The sequence below is a fragment of the Ranitomeya imitator genome, chromosome 1 (assembly GCF_032444005.1).
Source record: "Ranitomeya imitator isolate aRanImi1 chromosome 1, aRanImi1.pri, whole genome shotgun sequence".
NCBI classification, from domain to species: Eukaryota; Metazoa; Chordata; class Amphibia; order Anura; family Dendrobatidae; genus Ranitomeya; species Ranitomeya imitator.
In genome coordinates this window covers 1032031628-1032048329 of record NC_091282.1, presented here as the reverse complement: position 1 = coordinate 1032048329, position 16702 = coordinate 1032031628, and positions in this window count along the sequence as shown.

Below are 16702 nucleotides of genomic sequence, written 5' to 3'. Positions count from 1 at the left end.
CCTGGTGGTGTAAAGAGACTAAGAGAGGGTTATACAGTATATCACTAATTTTAATGCACTATTGTATACTAAGGAGATAATAGATCTATTGTTAGTGTTTCCCTGCAGCATCTGTTTTGTATACACACATAGCTTTACAGCACGCATATTAAGTACACTCTCTGCAGGGCACACGTAGACTCAACACTGGTGCAAGCACTATGCAAGCACAATCCACTCTGCTGTATATACAAACTCAGCTTTGCTACATATAACTCTTATATGTGAAAAAGAGATACAACAATGCTACATGCGCACACACAGCTCTGCTACATGCGCACACACAGCCCTGCTACATGCGCACACACAGCTCTGCTACATGCGCACACACAGCTCTGCTACATGCACACACACAGCTCTGCTACATGTGCACAGACAACTCTGCCACATCAACACACAGACACACAGCCTATCTTAATCAACCCACCCAGTTCAGCTACAATAACACACACTTTATTTGCATCCACATACAGTTCAGATACATCAACGCACACAGCTCTCCAACATCAATACGCACACACACTGTATACACGACCACGTTTTGAAGTTCCTTCCCGGCATGTGACTAATCAAATGATCTGAAACATCCTTCAGCGACCCAAGACATTCAACATCCATGGTAGCTTTCTCTGCTGCGCTGATCAATTTCTGGCTGAAGGAGAAATAGCTGTCCCTCTATTTAGTTTCCTCAGGAAATGGGAAGGATGCTGTGTCATCATTGTTCTCAATCATAGGAAGCTGCCTCTAGACTATAAGACACAAACACTTTTTTCTTACGGTGTTTTTTGCAGCCGAAAAAATATAATATGTTTTGTCTAGTTTAGAAACCACATTTCCACATGCCCTATTAGGAAATTCTGACTCGATAGCGTGGTTATCCTGTTCAGGATCTTCTTCTCTCAAACTAGCGTGGAGATAGGTTACAAAACAAAGATTTGTTGTAAATGGTACATTCTCTCAATGGGATATAATCAGCAGTGGGGATCCGCAAGGATATGTACTAGGATCAATTCTTTTTAATTTCTATAAATTGTGTGTGCTGACGACACACAGATCTACATCTCTGGACCAGATATTGCCTCCCTTCTAACCAGAATCCCTCAATGTCTGTCCACTATTTCATCCTTCTTCTCCGCTAGATTTCTGAAACTTAACATGGACAAAACAGAATTCATCATCTTTCCCCCATCTCACGCGACCCCCCCAACGAACCTATCCATTTCAGTAAATGGCTGCCCACTCTCCCCAGTCCCACAAGCTCGCTGCCTCGGGGTAATCCTTGACGCTGATCTCTCCTTCAAACCACATATCCAAGCCCTTTCCACTTCCTGCCGACTTCAACTCAAAAATATTTCACGAATCCGTTCATTCCTCAACCATGAATCTGCAAAAACCCTAGTCCATGCCCTCATCATCTCTCGCCTTGACTACTGCAACCTCCTGCTCTGTGGCCTCCCCTCTAACACTCTCGCACCCCTCCAATCTATTCTAAACTCTGCTGCCCGACTAATCCACCTGTCCCCCCGCTATTCCCCGGCCTCTCCCCTCTGTCAATCCCTTCACTGGCTCCCCATTGCCCAGAGACTCCACTACAAAACCCTAACCATGACGTACAAAGCCATCCACAACCTGTCTCCTCCATACATCTGTGACCTCATCTCCCGGTACTTACCTACCCGCAACCTCCGATCCTCACAAGATCTCCTACTCTACTCCCCTCTTATCTCCTCTTCCCACAATCGTATACAAGATTTCTCTCGCGTATCACCCCTACTCTGGAACCCTCTACCACAACACATCAGACTCTCGCCTACCATCGAAACCTTCAAAAAGAACCTGAAGACCCACCTCTTCAGACAAGCCTACAACCTGCAGTTACCACCGATCGACCAAACCGCTGCATGACCATCTCTACCCTCACCTACTGTATTCTCACCCATCCCTTGTAGATTGTGAGCCTTCGCGGGCAGGGTCCTCATTCCTCCTGTACCAGTTATGACTTGTATTGTTTAAGATTATTGTACTTGTTTTCATTATGTATACCCCTCCTCACATGTAAAGCGCCATGGAACAAATGGCGCTATAACAATAAATAATAATAATAATAATAATAAATTATAAATTACCTTGTGGATGGGATTCAAAGTAAAGTGTTGTCAGTCAGTCAGTCTTTGCTGACAATACCAAACTATGTAGGATAATTAGGATAATAAAAATTGAGCAAACACTTTGCAGATGAGGTTTAATGTAGATATGTGAGCAGGTTGCGAGATGCAGTGATGGACAGGAGGCAGAGCAAGGGTTAACAGTTTTACTTAACAGGGAATACTCCACGCAGGGAGGCAATGAGTACAGGGGAATATACAGTCTAATCACAAAAGGATATGCAGAGTTGAGGGACAACGAATCAGGCAACGGCAGTTCCTGTGAATCGCTTAATATGGCAGTAATTCCTCAGACTGTGAATTCTGCTAAGAAGTCAATAGCGCTACCAACGGCTGGCGCGGTGCTGGTACAAGAAGGTTCAGATGGTAATGGTGATCCGTCTTCTGGCGGCAGCGGTACCTTCTGCTGAGCTCCTAGTCCATGAACATATGCAGCCGGTGCAAACAAAGCTGCAGCACAATCAGGTTCTTCTGTGGGTGGGAAGGTCTATGCTGGTAAGGAGGGTTACAAAAGTCTATCCAGTACTCGGTTCTCTCTTTAAGCACATGCGCTGTACTCACGGTCATGAAGCACATGGCACCTCGATCTCTGTCAGCTACGGGGCGCGCTGCAACTCTCTCTCTATGCTGCGCGCTGCCTGTTCCCACCAAGACTGTAGTGCCAACAACCACCGGCGCGGGGTTGTTCCGGTGAGGTCTTGCAGACCACGGTCCAACAACGAGGGCAACAGCGAACAGTCCTGAACTCTGCCCTGGCTTTTAGGCTGGCGTATGGCGCTTAGCAGAACAGGGCTTCTGGCTCTTTCCTTATTACCGCGGTGGGCTCTGGCAGCGTCCCGGCATCAGATCGGCCACGTGTTGTTGCGGCCAGTCTGCGCACCTCTCGAAGCCCAATGCGCACGCACCTTGTCTTTGAAACTGCCGGCAGGTCAGAGCCCCGGCCCGCTCCTTTTTTCCTTCCCCGGGAAACAGAGGATGCAACCTCAGTAGTTCTGGACCTGGCTCAATACAGTAGCTCCCGGAAGAAGCCCCTTTGAAACGCGCGTTGGGGTAGATGGTGCAGCACCCTAAACAATGATGGGTAAGAGGATTAATGATATGTGATGGGTTGTGGTCTATCTGGCTAGCTTTGTTCATTTACCTCACTTGAGGATACACTATGTCTATGCTGATGTGACTACACCAGGTTTGTGGATCCATTACTGCACTGTCACTTTACTTTGATAAGGATTGGATCCATCATTTCACTGTCGCTTTATTTTGATATGGATTGAAATAATGTGCTCTTGCCTATGGTGCTATGTAAGTGGTGTTACACTCTTGTTGCACCTGTTCCCTTGCTTGTAACTCTGTCACTTGGTACTGATGCTATTACTATGTTAGCACTTTTTATTTTAACTTTTGCAATAATTTATTCCATGGTGGATGGACTACTCTTTTTTTGCATCTTTACAGTTACTTGTAGCCTAGTCTTCCTCCTTATACTCCCCCTCTCCTTTAGCTCACCTTTCCACTGGCGACACCTCTTCGTGCTCCTTTATGTTCTTCTGAGATGGGTCAAATGCCCACAATTTGCTCATCCATTTCTGCCTCTCTTGCACCACATTCTGCCGAAGGAAATTGTTCTGGTCATACTGAGTACTCTGAGGCTCCTCTTGACTTTGCTCGTTAGAAGTACTCAGAGCTTCAGATTGAGTCGTAGAGGACGGGAGTACGTCCGAGTTCAATGGAGCAGATGTCTCTGGAGTTTCAGGCCTATGTACTTCCCCTGGACTGTCGGGTGGCAAACCATTCACTTCAGAGAATGGAGCAAGTGGTTCTTCCTCCTCATAATCGGGTACCGTGGGAGTGGGCATTTCAGGGACACCTGGCACTTGTTCCCCTCCTTCGGGATCTTGTAACAGGTAGGAACACGACATTTCAGTGGAATATTCGGGTAGACATAGGTTCTTCCTCTTCGGGTTGATCCTCACAGACGGACCCATCGGATCCAATTTGGCGTTCCACCTAATTCGCCTCCATGTGCCTGAGCAGCGCAGACATCTCACTGTAGACAGTCGACACCTTCTCCCTCTCTTCTTGGCGTCTGATGTCGTGGCTCTGTCTTGCTCTGGGTGGGGTTCCCCTTCACTCACCAAACCATTTCTTCCAGTTACAGCATTATCTCCAGTGAGCAGGACCTTCGGAGGGGTGAGCACATCTCCACCGTCGGCTGTCTCTTTTTTCTGCAACTTCTCGACAGGTGCTCCATTTTTCCACACGTTCAACACTCACTTCCACGCCTGTCTGGTGGGAGCTTCGGTCTGGATTGCCACCCTCCCTGAGAGGTACATCCCCTCCAAAGTCGCTCTTCACCCCAGGATCTGAAATAAAATTTTGGGGCTGCTGTTGGAGTTTTTCTTATGCTCCGCATCTCTCCTCTAACGTATTTCTTCTCTTGATGTAAGTTACCCAGGTGTATGGGCGTGTACCCCAAGGCAGCAGCAAGGACTTCCTTCAGGCTCTCGATTTTTGCCCTGATATTCCACATTCCCTGTCGTAATTTGAAGGACCACTCTGGCTCTTCCTCCTTCGGGGTAAGTACTTTGTGGCTCCAGACCATCCCTGCTAAGGCTGCGGTCCCCTGTTCCTGCTCTCTTTTGCATGCCTCCATCCCCATCTCTGAAAAAGTCACGCACAGGTTAGCTTGCAGGTGCTCATGCAAAGCTTGCTTAAGCAGTGCATCTCTACAACCTGTTAGTAGCTGGTCTCGCAGCAAGCACTATGTCAGGGGGCCTACGCCTATGCCATCTTTATTAATAATTGCAGTATGGATCTCCTGTAGCACATTCATGCATTGAGTCACGGACTCTCCCTCCCTTAGAACATGCCTAAACAAGCGCATGCGCAATTGTCCAACATCTTTGGGGTCTCCGTGCATCTTTTCTACAATCTGTAGCACCTTGTTAAAGGTATCATGCTCATGGGGAAGCTGTAACATAACAGAAATCTTCGCCTCTCCATCCAGAGTCATCAGGGCAATTTCTGCCTCCATTATGGGGGTCATGGGGTACATCCTTAACATATCCCTGACTTGCTTAGTCCAGCTCCATAGTAGAATGTTGCTTCCTGTAAACTTAGGGAGGTTACTCAATATTGTCCCCAGTGGTATACTAGCTTTTGGAGCTCCCCTAACCACTTGGTCTGCCACCTCTGCGACTGTAGACTGCATCCTGCTGACTACACCAAATGTGCCTAGTGCCATAGTCCTGGCTCAGACTAATGGCTCTTGCTCATCTGGGTCTCCCGTCACAAACAAACAATGTCCTTTTGTCAATGTACTTGCCTCTCTGCTCTCTGCACTTTCAGGGTCTCCTCTAAGTTGCTGAAGACTCCCTCCATACGATTGCGCACAGTGACACAGTCCAATTTCAACTGTAAATGAATAACTTTATTTCTTTCCTTTCACAGGACGTCCATATCAGATACAGCAGCAGTATAAGGTTCCATGCAATTCACAACCTTCGCTTTCCCTGTACTCTTCCCTACGCTTTTCAGTGGGTGCCTGGGTCATACCGTTTCATCCGGTATCGCAACATCCTCCTTTTTCAGCTTTACTACAATCAGGATTCCCTCATCCGCTTTGCCCCAGACAAGAGGGCATCTGCCCATGAAGTAAGCTGCCACATGTTGAGCGATCTGCGTCCATGTACTGCTGTGGCTTTGGCTACAGCTCCTGTTCCCACTGCTGATGTTAATTCTGCCCTTCTGGTCCACTGGTCCTGGATGGCTGGGCTTCTTGTTTCGAACATTGCAGAGGCAACCGCACTGTACAAGCTCTAAGGCCCTACTGCTAGAAACAGGAAAACCCTCTATCTTATCCATTTTGGCTTCTCCTATGTAAACTATGTACACTAATGTACCCCCATCTAGTGTAATAACTGAGGTACCGCACTTTCCCTATTAATCCTGCACAAATAGCTAGATACAGCAATAAAGATACAATAATACATACAAGGTAATATATGAAGGAAGGGAGTGGAGCATCACTCTGTCCCGGAACACCCCTTACAGATTAATGTAGACTAATGCACCTAGGATGGAGTAATCCTATTGCTGTGTATACATTAAGTGGGAGTATACTCGGGACTACAGAAAAGGAAAAGGACTTGGGTATTCTGGTTATAAGTAAGCTGAGCAGCAGTGCTCAATGTCAAGCAGCAGCCACAAAAGCAAACAAGAATTTAGGGTGCATAAACAGAGACATAAAATCCTGTGATACCAATGTATTGTTATACTTTTATAAATCACAGGTGAGCCCACATCTAGAATATGAGATCCAATTTTGGGCCCCACATTTTATAAAGGATATTTGAAAGATACAGTCAATTCAAAAGCGGGCAACTAAATTACAAGGGATGGAAGGCTTCTCATTTGATGAAAGGTTAGGAAAGTTGGGCTTGCTTCGCTTAGAAAAAAGACATCTCAGAGGTAATCTTATTTATATGTATAAATATATGTGTGGTCAATACAACGGACTGCCACATGACCTATACCTTAAAAAGGACCAGATGGCGCTCACTAAAGGTGAAAGAAAGGCGATTCCAGCAGCTAAATAGGAAAGGTTTCTTTACAGTTAGAGCCGTCAGACTGTGGAATGCCCTACCACAAGAGGAAATAATGGCAGACACTATAACAGCTTTTATAAAAGGGCTGGATGCTTTTTCACAACAAATGGCATTGCAAGTTACAGATAATCTAGCAACAGATAATGTATAATTGATGGAGAAAGGTTGAAATTGATTCATCTGTTTTCAACCTATATAACTATGTAAAATAAACTATGTATCTCATTCTGAAGAATCCTGAATTAGACTAACAACATATGAATTAGAATGAGCACTGAGCAATTCTCAATTTCCCCTGTGGTAGCGCTGCCTGTAATTGAGGGTCCCAGCATGAGAACACTGAAATTATATTAATATCAAGGAGCCCATTTAACAAGTAATGATTATTCAGAGTCGACAACCCTCTTTATAAGCACATTCCACCATATTAAATTACCCAAGCCAACACCATATCTGAAACTAAAGCACAAACACAAGTCACTCAGTGGGATCTGCTTACTTTATCTTATTTGGCAGAAGACAAGTAAAAAGAAAATATCATGATCAGTATTAGATCTATAATATAACGCTGGGAGCGTCACTCTGTCCGAAGCCTTTATAGACTGCGCAGGCGCAAGCGCCGGCGCAGTCTGGCCCCCACAGAGTGACGCTCCCAGGAGATCGCGGTATGCGTAAGCACTGAACGCATACCGCAATCTCCACCGGAGAGTCAGGGACCACCAGGAGGGTAAGTATATTCACCTTTCCCCGTTCCAGCGCTGCGTGTGGCTCCGTCTCCCGGCTCCTCTGCTGTCACAGTTCAGAGGGCGCGATGACGCGCTTAATGCGCGCCGGCGCCGCACTCTGACTTACCAGTCACAGGCAGAGGAGTCAGAGTGTGTCTTCAAGAAAATGGCGCCGGAAAGCGCGGACTGCGCAGGCGCCGATTCCTGCTGCCGGAATCGGCGCCTGCGCAGTCCGCGCTTTCCGGCGCCATTTTCTTGAAGACACACTCCAGCTCCACTGCAGGTGTGTCTTCAAGAAAATGGCGCCGGAAAGCGCGGACTGTGCAGGCGCCGATTCCTGCTGCCGGAATCGGCGCCTGCGCAGTCCGCGCTTTCCGGCGCCATTTTCTTGAAGACACACCTGCAGTGGAGCCGGACGATAGGTGAGTATGGTATTTTTTTTTTTTTATATGGCAGCAGCATACGGGGGCATACACACTGGAGCGTCTTATGGGGGGCATATAATACAATGGTGGCGCAGGATGGGAGCAGCACATGACAGAACGGGGGCAGGATGGCAGCAGCACATGACAGAACGGGCGCAGGATGGCAGCAGCACATGACAGAACGGGCGCAGGATGGCAGCAGCACATGACAGAACGGGCGCAGGATGGCAGCAGCACATGACAGAACGGGCGCAGGATGGCAGCAGCACATGACAGAACGGGCGCAGGATGGCAGCTGCACATGACAGAACAGGGGAGCAGGATGGGAGCAGCACATGACAGAACGGGCGCAGGATGGCAGCAGCACATGACAGAACGGGCGCAGGATGGGAGCAGCACATGACAGAACGGGCGCAGGATGGCAGCAGCACATGACAGAACGGGCGCAGGATGGGAACAGCACATGACAGAACGGGCGCAGGATGGCAGCAGCACATGACAGAACGGGCGCAGGATGGGAGCAGCACATGACAGAACGGGCGCAGGATGGCAGCAGCACATGACAGAATAGGGGAGCAGGATGGGAGCAGCACATGACAGAACGGGGGCGCAGGATGGGAGCAGCACATGACAGAACGGGGGCGCAGGATGGGAGCAGCACATGACAGAACCGGGACGCAGGATGGGAGCAGCACATGACAGGATGGGAGCAGCAAATGACAGAATGGAGGCGCAGGATGGGAGCAGCACATTGCAGAACGGGGGCGCAGGATGGGAGCAGCACATGACAGAACGGGGGCGCAGGATGGGAGCAGCACATGACAGGATGGGGATGCAGGATGGAGCAGCACATGACAGAATGGGGGTGCAGGATGGAGCAGCACATGACAGGATGGGGACGCAGGATGGAGCAGCACATGTCAGGATGGGGATGCAGGATGGAGCAGCACATGACAGGATGGGGGCGCAGGATGGGAGCAGCACATGACAGGATGGGGACGCAGGATGGAGCAGCACATGACAGGATGGGGACGCAGGATGGAGCAGCACATACCAGGATGGAGACCATATACCAATATAAATGCTCGCCACCCGGGCGTAGAACGGGTTCAATAGCTAGTTAAATTATATCATACTAAGACACTAACTGTAACTTTGTAGCATGAATTTATTCCCACATCTGTCCCATCTATTTAAGAGAATGTTCACATTGGATATTTTTGGATAAACTAAGGAGCTACATTTATTATGTATAGAAAAGGTGACTGGCAAGCACAGAACTCGCTATATCATTGAAGAGGCTTAATTAGAAATATGGTGGATTCAGATAGAGTGGCATGTAAAAGTTTGGGCACCCCTGGTCAAAATTACTGTTATTGTGAACAGTTAGGCAGGTTGAACATGAAATAATCTCTAAAAGGCCTTAAGTTACAGACGACATACTGTATTTCCCTTGTATTTCAGGCAAACATATATATATTTCCATCTTTTACATTTGAAAACTTACAAAGTTGAAAATTGGTCCATTACAGTGAATACTGGACATAGGAACTCAGTCTTGAGCCAGGGTCACATGAGCAAACTTCTTGGTCCGAAAATGGACTGCAATGCTTGGACTGACTGAGGGTCTCCCACCCCAAACGTACAGCCTCATAGAAACAGGAGGCTGTAAGTTCGCGTTTCGGAGACCTGCCATCCGACCAGATCCATAAACGGATTGTGAAATATACTCATGTGAACCCAGCATTACCCTATGTATTATACTGGTCACACCACCTAAAATAACCCTAACCCTAATAGCCCTATCTCAACATATATTTGCATTTTAGTTCCCTTAACTGTAAGCAGTCCTCTAAGCAGATTTTTCCTACATAGTACCCACAGTTGTGCTACTTTTGAGCCATTCCTTATTTCTGTGACCATCAAAAAGGGTTAGTGGCATGTTTGTAACAGCACAATAATAGCAATACAAAATTAGCCAAAGACCGTGCACCCCAAACAGAATCACCCATAATACCCATGTAGAATTGTGCATTAAATGGCTGCTATTATATAACAATACATGTAGGATAGTTATTGCTATAACTGTGCTTATACAGATGTGTGACCTAGTGAATGCACCACATAAAGTGGCAGCCAGAGGAACACGGAAATAACATAAGCTCTTTGCACTGTAATAAACATATTTGGGCAGATTTATAAATTCACTATTTTGTTTGACTTAAAGCAGATTTGTCACCAGATTTCACAGTAAAAGCTGCATACGTTTGTAGATCTCTTAGACTTGATGAGACTGTTGTACTTATTTTGAAAATACATGTTAGTATTAGTGTTGAGCATTCCGATACCGCAAGTATCGGGTATCGGCCGATACTTGCGGTATCGGAATTCCGATACCGAGATCCGATATTTTTGTGATATCGGGTATCGGTATCGGAAGTGTAAAATAAAGAATTAAAATAAAAAATATTGTTATATTCACCTCTCCGGCGGCCCCTGGACATCAGCGGGAGGATCCGGCGTCCGGCACGGCTTCTTTCTTCAAAATGCGCGCCTTCAGGACCTGTGGAATGACGTCCCGGCTTCTGATTGGTCGCGTGCCGCCCATGTGACCGCCACGCGACCAATCAGAAGCCGCGACGTCATTCCTCAGCTAAAGTCCTAGAATGAGCGCCTTCTAGGACCTGAGGAATGACGTCGCGGCTTCTGATTGGTCGCGTGGCGGTCACATGGGCGGCACGCGACCAATCAGAAGCCGGGACGTCATTCCACAGGTCCTGAAGGCGCGCATTTTGAAGAAAGAAGCCGTGCCGGACGCCGGATCCTCCCGCTGATGTCCAGGGGCCGCCGGAGAGGTGAATATAACAATATTTTTTATTTTAATTCTTTATTTTACACTTTAATATGGATCCCAGGGCCTGAAGGAGAGTTTCCTCTCCTTCAGACCCTGGGATCCATGAGGATACATTCCGATACTTGATGTCCCATTGACTTGTATTGGTATCGGATATCGGTATCGGCGATATCCGATATTTTTCGGGTATCGGCCGATACTATCCGATACCGATACTTTCAAGTATCGGACGGTATCGCTCAACACTAGTTAGTATAGCTCTTTCATTCTGATATTAAAGTGCGCATTTTATAAGTTCACCCAAAGCTGAATAAAATGCTTATCTTTAATAAAACTTTAAAAAAAAATATCACAGACATTCTTAGACCATGTGCACACTACGCTATTTTAGGCTCTGAAACTCATCTTAAAAAGTGCTAACTAAATGTGCTAACTCAAAAAATGAATATATGCAATTCTAAGTAAAGATGTCTTGCTGTGCATACTTTTACCGCTTCAGGTTTCCAAAAATGCCAAGCAGTTAAGAAAAGTGAACTGATCATTCTTTTCCCGCTCGGAAGATGCTTTATATTTTATAACTAGATGGTAGCCCGATTCTAACACATCGGGTATTCTAGAATATGGATGTAGTTTATTTATGAAGATTTTAGAATAATACATTGAATACACAGGATTCGGACTGCGCCTGTCGCTGATTGTTCGGGGCCGGCCACGTAGTATATAGCCCAGCCTCGTAGTATATAACAGCCCACATAGTAAATAGCACAGCCACGTAGTATATTGCACAGCCACATAGTATATTGCACAGCCACGTAGTATATAGCAGAGCCACGTAGTATATAGCACAGCCCACGGAGTATATAGCACAGCCCACAGAGTATATAGCACAGCCACATAAAACCAAAACCACATGGGCCACCTGCATAGCGAACAAGTCTGTAGAAACTGGTTCACACCACCAAAGAACTTGAAAACACAAAAGCGCACAGAGAGGTCAAAAAATACTCTGTTGTAAAAAAGTCACAGTAAATAAGCAAGTGCTAGTCAAAAAATCAAAAAATACAGGGTATTTAGTTAATACCCTGCATTGTAGCTGTTCCATCTCGCATGTTCAACATGTATATTTTCTCTCTGAGCCCTGTTCATACAGGTACTATACAGATGATCAGGTTTTTAAATACATCAGATAGGCATTATATACATTAGACAGGACTGCTCTATTATGGGTATACCTTGGCGATTGGTGGAGCAGCTTAACATACTTTTTTTGCAAAAAAAATATTAACTAAATACCCTGTATTTTTTCATTTTTTGACTAGCACTTGCTTATTTACTGTGACTTTTTTACAACAGAGTATTTTTTGACCTCTCTGTGCGCTTTTGTGTTTTCAAGTTCTTTGGTGGTGTGAACAGGTTTCTACAGACTTGTTCGCTATGCAGGTGGCCCATGTGGTTTTGGTTTTATGAATGTTCTCTTGTTTCTACAAGACTGGGGAGTTCACCACTCCTCTGTGGGTCATTTGCATTGTAGCTGTTCCATCTCGCATGTTCAACATGGATATTTTCTCTCTGAGCCCTGTTCATACAGGTACTATACAGATGATCAGGTTTTTAAATACATCAGATAGGGATTATATACATTAGACAGGACTGCTCTATTATGGGTATACCTTGGCGATTGGTGGAGCAGCTTAACATACTTTTTTTTTGCAAAAAAAGTATTAACTAAATACCCTGTATTTTTTCATTTTTTGACTAGCACTTGCTAATTTACTGTGACTTTTTTACAACAGAGCATTTTTTGACCTCTCTGTGCGCTTTTGTGTTTTCAAGCACAGCCACATAGTATATAACACATATAACACAGCCCACGGAATGTATAACAGCCCACATAGCATATAACACAGCCACGTAGTTTATAACAGCCCACATAACATATAACACAGCTCACATAGTATATAATAGCCCACGCACCCAGTATATAACAAATCCCACATAGTGTATAACACAGCCCACATAGTGTATAACACAGGTCACGTAGTGTATAACACAGGCCACGTACTGTATAACACAGCCCACATAGTATATAGCACAGCCACGGAGTATATTGCACAGCCACATAGTATATTGCACAGCCCACGTTGTACATTGCACAGCCCACATAGTACATTGCACAGCCCACGTAGTATATTGCACAGCCCACATAGTACATTGCACAGCCCACGTAGTATATTGCACAGCCCATGTAGTATATTGCACAGCCCACGTAGTATATAGCACAGCCCATGCAGTATATTGCACAGCCCACACAGTATATTGCACAGCCCACACAGTATATTGCACAGCCCACATAGTATATTGCACAGCCCACGTAGTACATTGCACAGCCCACGTAGTATATTGCAAAGCCCGCGCAGTATATAGCACAGCCCACGCAGTATATTGCACAGCCCATGCAGTGTATTGCACAGCCCACATAGTATATAGCAGAGCCACGTAGTATATAGCACAGCCACGTAGTATATAGCACAGCCCACAGAGTATATAGCACAGACACATAGTATATAACACAGCCTATGGAGTGTATAACAGCCCACATAGCATATAACACAGCCACGTAGTTTATAACAGCCCACGTAGCATATAACACAGCTCACATAGTATATAATAGCCCATGTGTGCAGTATATAAAACAGCCCACGTAGTGTATAACACAGCCCACGTAGTGTATAACACAGGCCACGTAGTATATACACATGGGAAGAAGGAATGAATATCACCATTACACACTGAATGGGAAACCACTGGGTAAATCTGACAGGGAGAAGGACTTGGGGATCCTAGTTAATGATAAACTTACCTGGAGAAGCCAGTGCCAGGCAGCAGCTGCCAAGGCAAACAGGATCATGGGGTGCATTAAAAGAGGTCTGGATACACATGATGAGAGCATTATACTGCCTCTGTACAAATCCCTAGTTAGACCGCACATGGAGTACTGTGTCCAGTTTTGGTCACCGGTGCTCAGGAAGGATATAATGGAACTAGAGAGAGTACAAAGGAGGGCAACAAAATTAATAAAGGGGATGGGAGAACTACAATACCAAGATAGATTAGCGAAATTAGGATTATTTAGTCTAGAAAAAAGACGACTGAGGGGCGATCTAATAACCATGTATAAGTATATAAGGGGACAATACAAATATCTCGCTGAGGATCTGTTTATACCAAGGAAGGTGACGGGCACAAGGGGGCATTCTTTGCGTCTGGAGGAGAGAAGGTTTTTCCACCAACATAGAAGAGGATTCTTTACTGTTAGGGCAGTGAGAATCTGGAATTGCTTGCCTGAGGAGGTGGTGATGGCGAACTCAGTCGAGGGGTTCAAGAGAGGCCTGGATGTCTTCCTGGAGCAGGACAATATTGTATCATACAATTAGGTTCTGTAGAAGGACGTAGATCTGGGGATTTATTATGATGGAATATAGGCTGAACTGGATGGACAAATGTCTTTTTTCGGCCTTACTAACTATGTTACTATGAGGTTTAACAATGATATAACACAGGCCACGTAGTGTATAACACAGCCCACATAGTATATAGCACAGCCACGTAGTATATTGCACAGCCACGTAGTATATTGCACAGCCCATGTAGTACATTGTACAGCCCACATAGTACATTGCACAGCCCACGTAGTACATTGCACAGCCCACGTAGTATATTGCACAGCACGCGTAGTATATAGCACATGCTTCACTTCTGCTCTATTCATTGTCTATGGAACTGATGGAAATAGCCGAGCGCAGTGCTCAGCTACTTTATCGATAATGAAGAGAGCAGAGGCCGAGCATGCACAACTCTGCTCCGGACAAGACTGCAGACCCCTGTTCTCAGAATCTCTCCTCTCGGGGAGGTGGGGGGGATGGGAAGGTTGGTTACTATGAAACGGCGGTAAGCCTATCCCTCAGATTTCTCCTCAGATTCAACCAAATGCTGGAAGGTTGATTGGATGGTACTTCAGAGTACAGGTGGACAATGATCCAAAACACAGGAGTTTTTTAAGGCAGAGAAGTGGAATATTCTGCAATGGCCGAGTCAATCCCCATCAAGCATGTATTAAACAAGCTTGAGACAAACCTTAAGACAGAAAGACCCACAAACAAACATCAACTGAAGTCCGGTGTAGTAAAGGCCTGACAAAGCATCACAGAGGAGGAAATATAGTGTTTGGTGACGTCCATGGCTTCCAGACTTCAGACCGCCATTACTGCAAAGTATTCTCTACAAAGTATTAAACAGGAACATTTTGTTTATGGTAAAGTTAATTTGTCCAATTACTTTAGAGCTCCTGGAATGAGGAGGCTTTATAGAAAATAGTTGCCATTCCTAAACATTTCATACAATATTTTTGTTCAACCCCTTTAATTAAACCTGAAAGTCTACACCTCAATTGCATCTCAGGTGTTTCATTTTAAATCTATAATATAACGCTGGGAGCGTCACTCTGTCCGAAGCTTTTATAGACTGCGCAAGCGCCGGCGCAGTCTGGACCCCACAGAGTGACGCTCCCAGGAGATCGCGGTATGCGTAAACACTGAACGCACACCGCAATCTCCACCGGAGAGGCAGGGATGCTCCAGGAGGGTAAGTATATTCACCTGTTCCCCGTTCCAGCGCTGCGTGCGGCTCCGTCTCCCGGGTCCTCTGCCTGTGACGTTCACAGTTCAGAGGGCGCGATGACGCGCTTAATGCGCGCCGCCCTCTGACTGAACAGTCACAGCCAGAGGAGCCAGAACACGGAGCGGACGCAGCGCTGGATCAGGGCCAGGTGACTATTGCAAGTGTCGGGGGAAGTGTCGGGGGCCTGAGCGAGCGGCGACTCCGGCACCTGACCCCCACAGTGCACCTGTGTCCCCGCCTGCTCAGGCCCCCAGCACTTGGCGCCCAGCGACAATAGGTGAGTATGGTATTTTTTTTTATATATCGCAGCAGCATACGGGGCATATAATACCATGAAGCATCTTATAAGGCCATCAACCATAATGGAGCAGTGTACGGGGGCATATAATACCATGGAGCATTCACCACACATGCACATATAGGCACCACGTAACTTAGCCAAACGGCAATATCAATATGACTCCCCCTGACGAAGGCACAGCGCCGAAACGCGCGTAGGGGCTGTGGCACCATCTCCTGAGCTTTGGTAAGTCCCTGTTACATCTTTTGATTATGGCACTTGTCAGTATAGGTGTTTGTCTTTCCTACTACCTACCGTATTTCTAGTATATACCACTTTGATATTGCCATTTGGCTAAGTTACGTGGTGCCTATATGTGCATGTGTGGTGAATTGTAGGGATCCCTATTTTAGGAGTTCCTCCGTATACAGCAAACACTCAGACTATTATGAGGTACTAGGTTTTGCAGGACTTGCCGCTCAGGAGTGGTGCCACTTTTGTTTTTTCTGGCTCATCTACCTATGGGTGTTATTTTAAGATTTGTGTATTTCTGATTTTATTCTAATAAAGTTTGTTATCTGATGTTTCTAAATACGCGTTTGTTTCTATATGATTCTACTCAACTTTGCGTAAGAACGGGGTTATACTAGAGATTGGGATTAACATTGTGGGATAATATAACCTATCACTATAGTATTATCTCTATCCAATCGTGGGATTATTTTTTTGATTTACTTTATGGAGCAGTGTACGGCGCATATACTATGGAGCATCTTATGGGGGCCATAAATCTTTATGGAGCAGTGTACGGGGCATATACAATGGAGCATCTTATGGGGGCCATAAACCTTTATGGAGCAGTGTACGGGGCATATACTATAGAGCATCTTATGGGGGGCCATAAACCTTTATGGAGCAGCGTATGGGGCA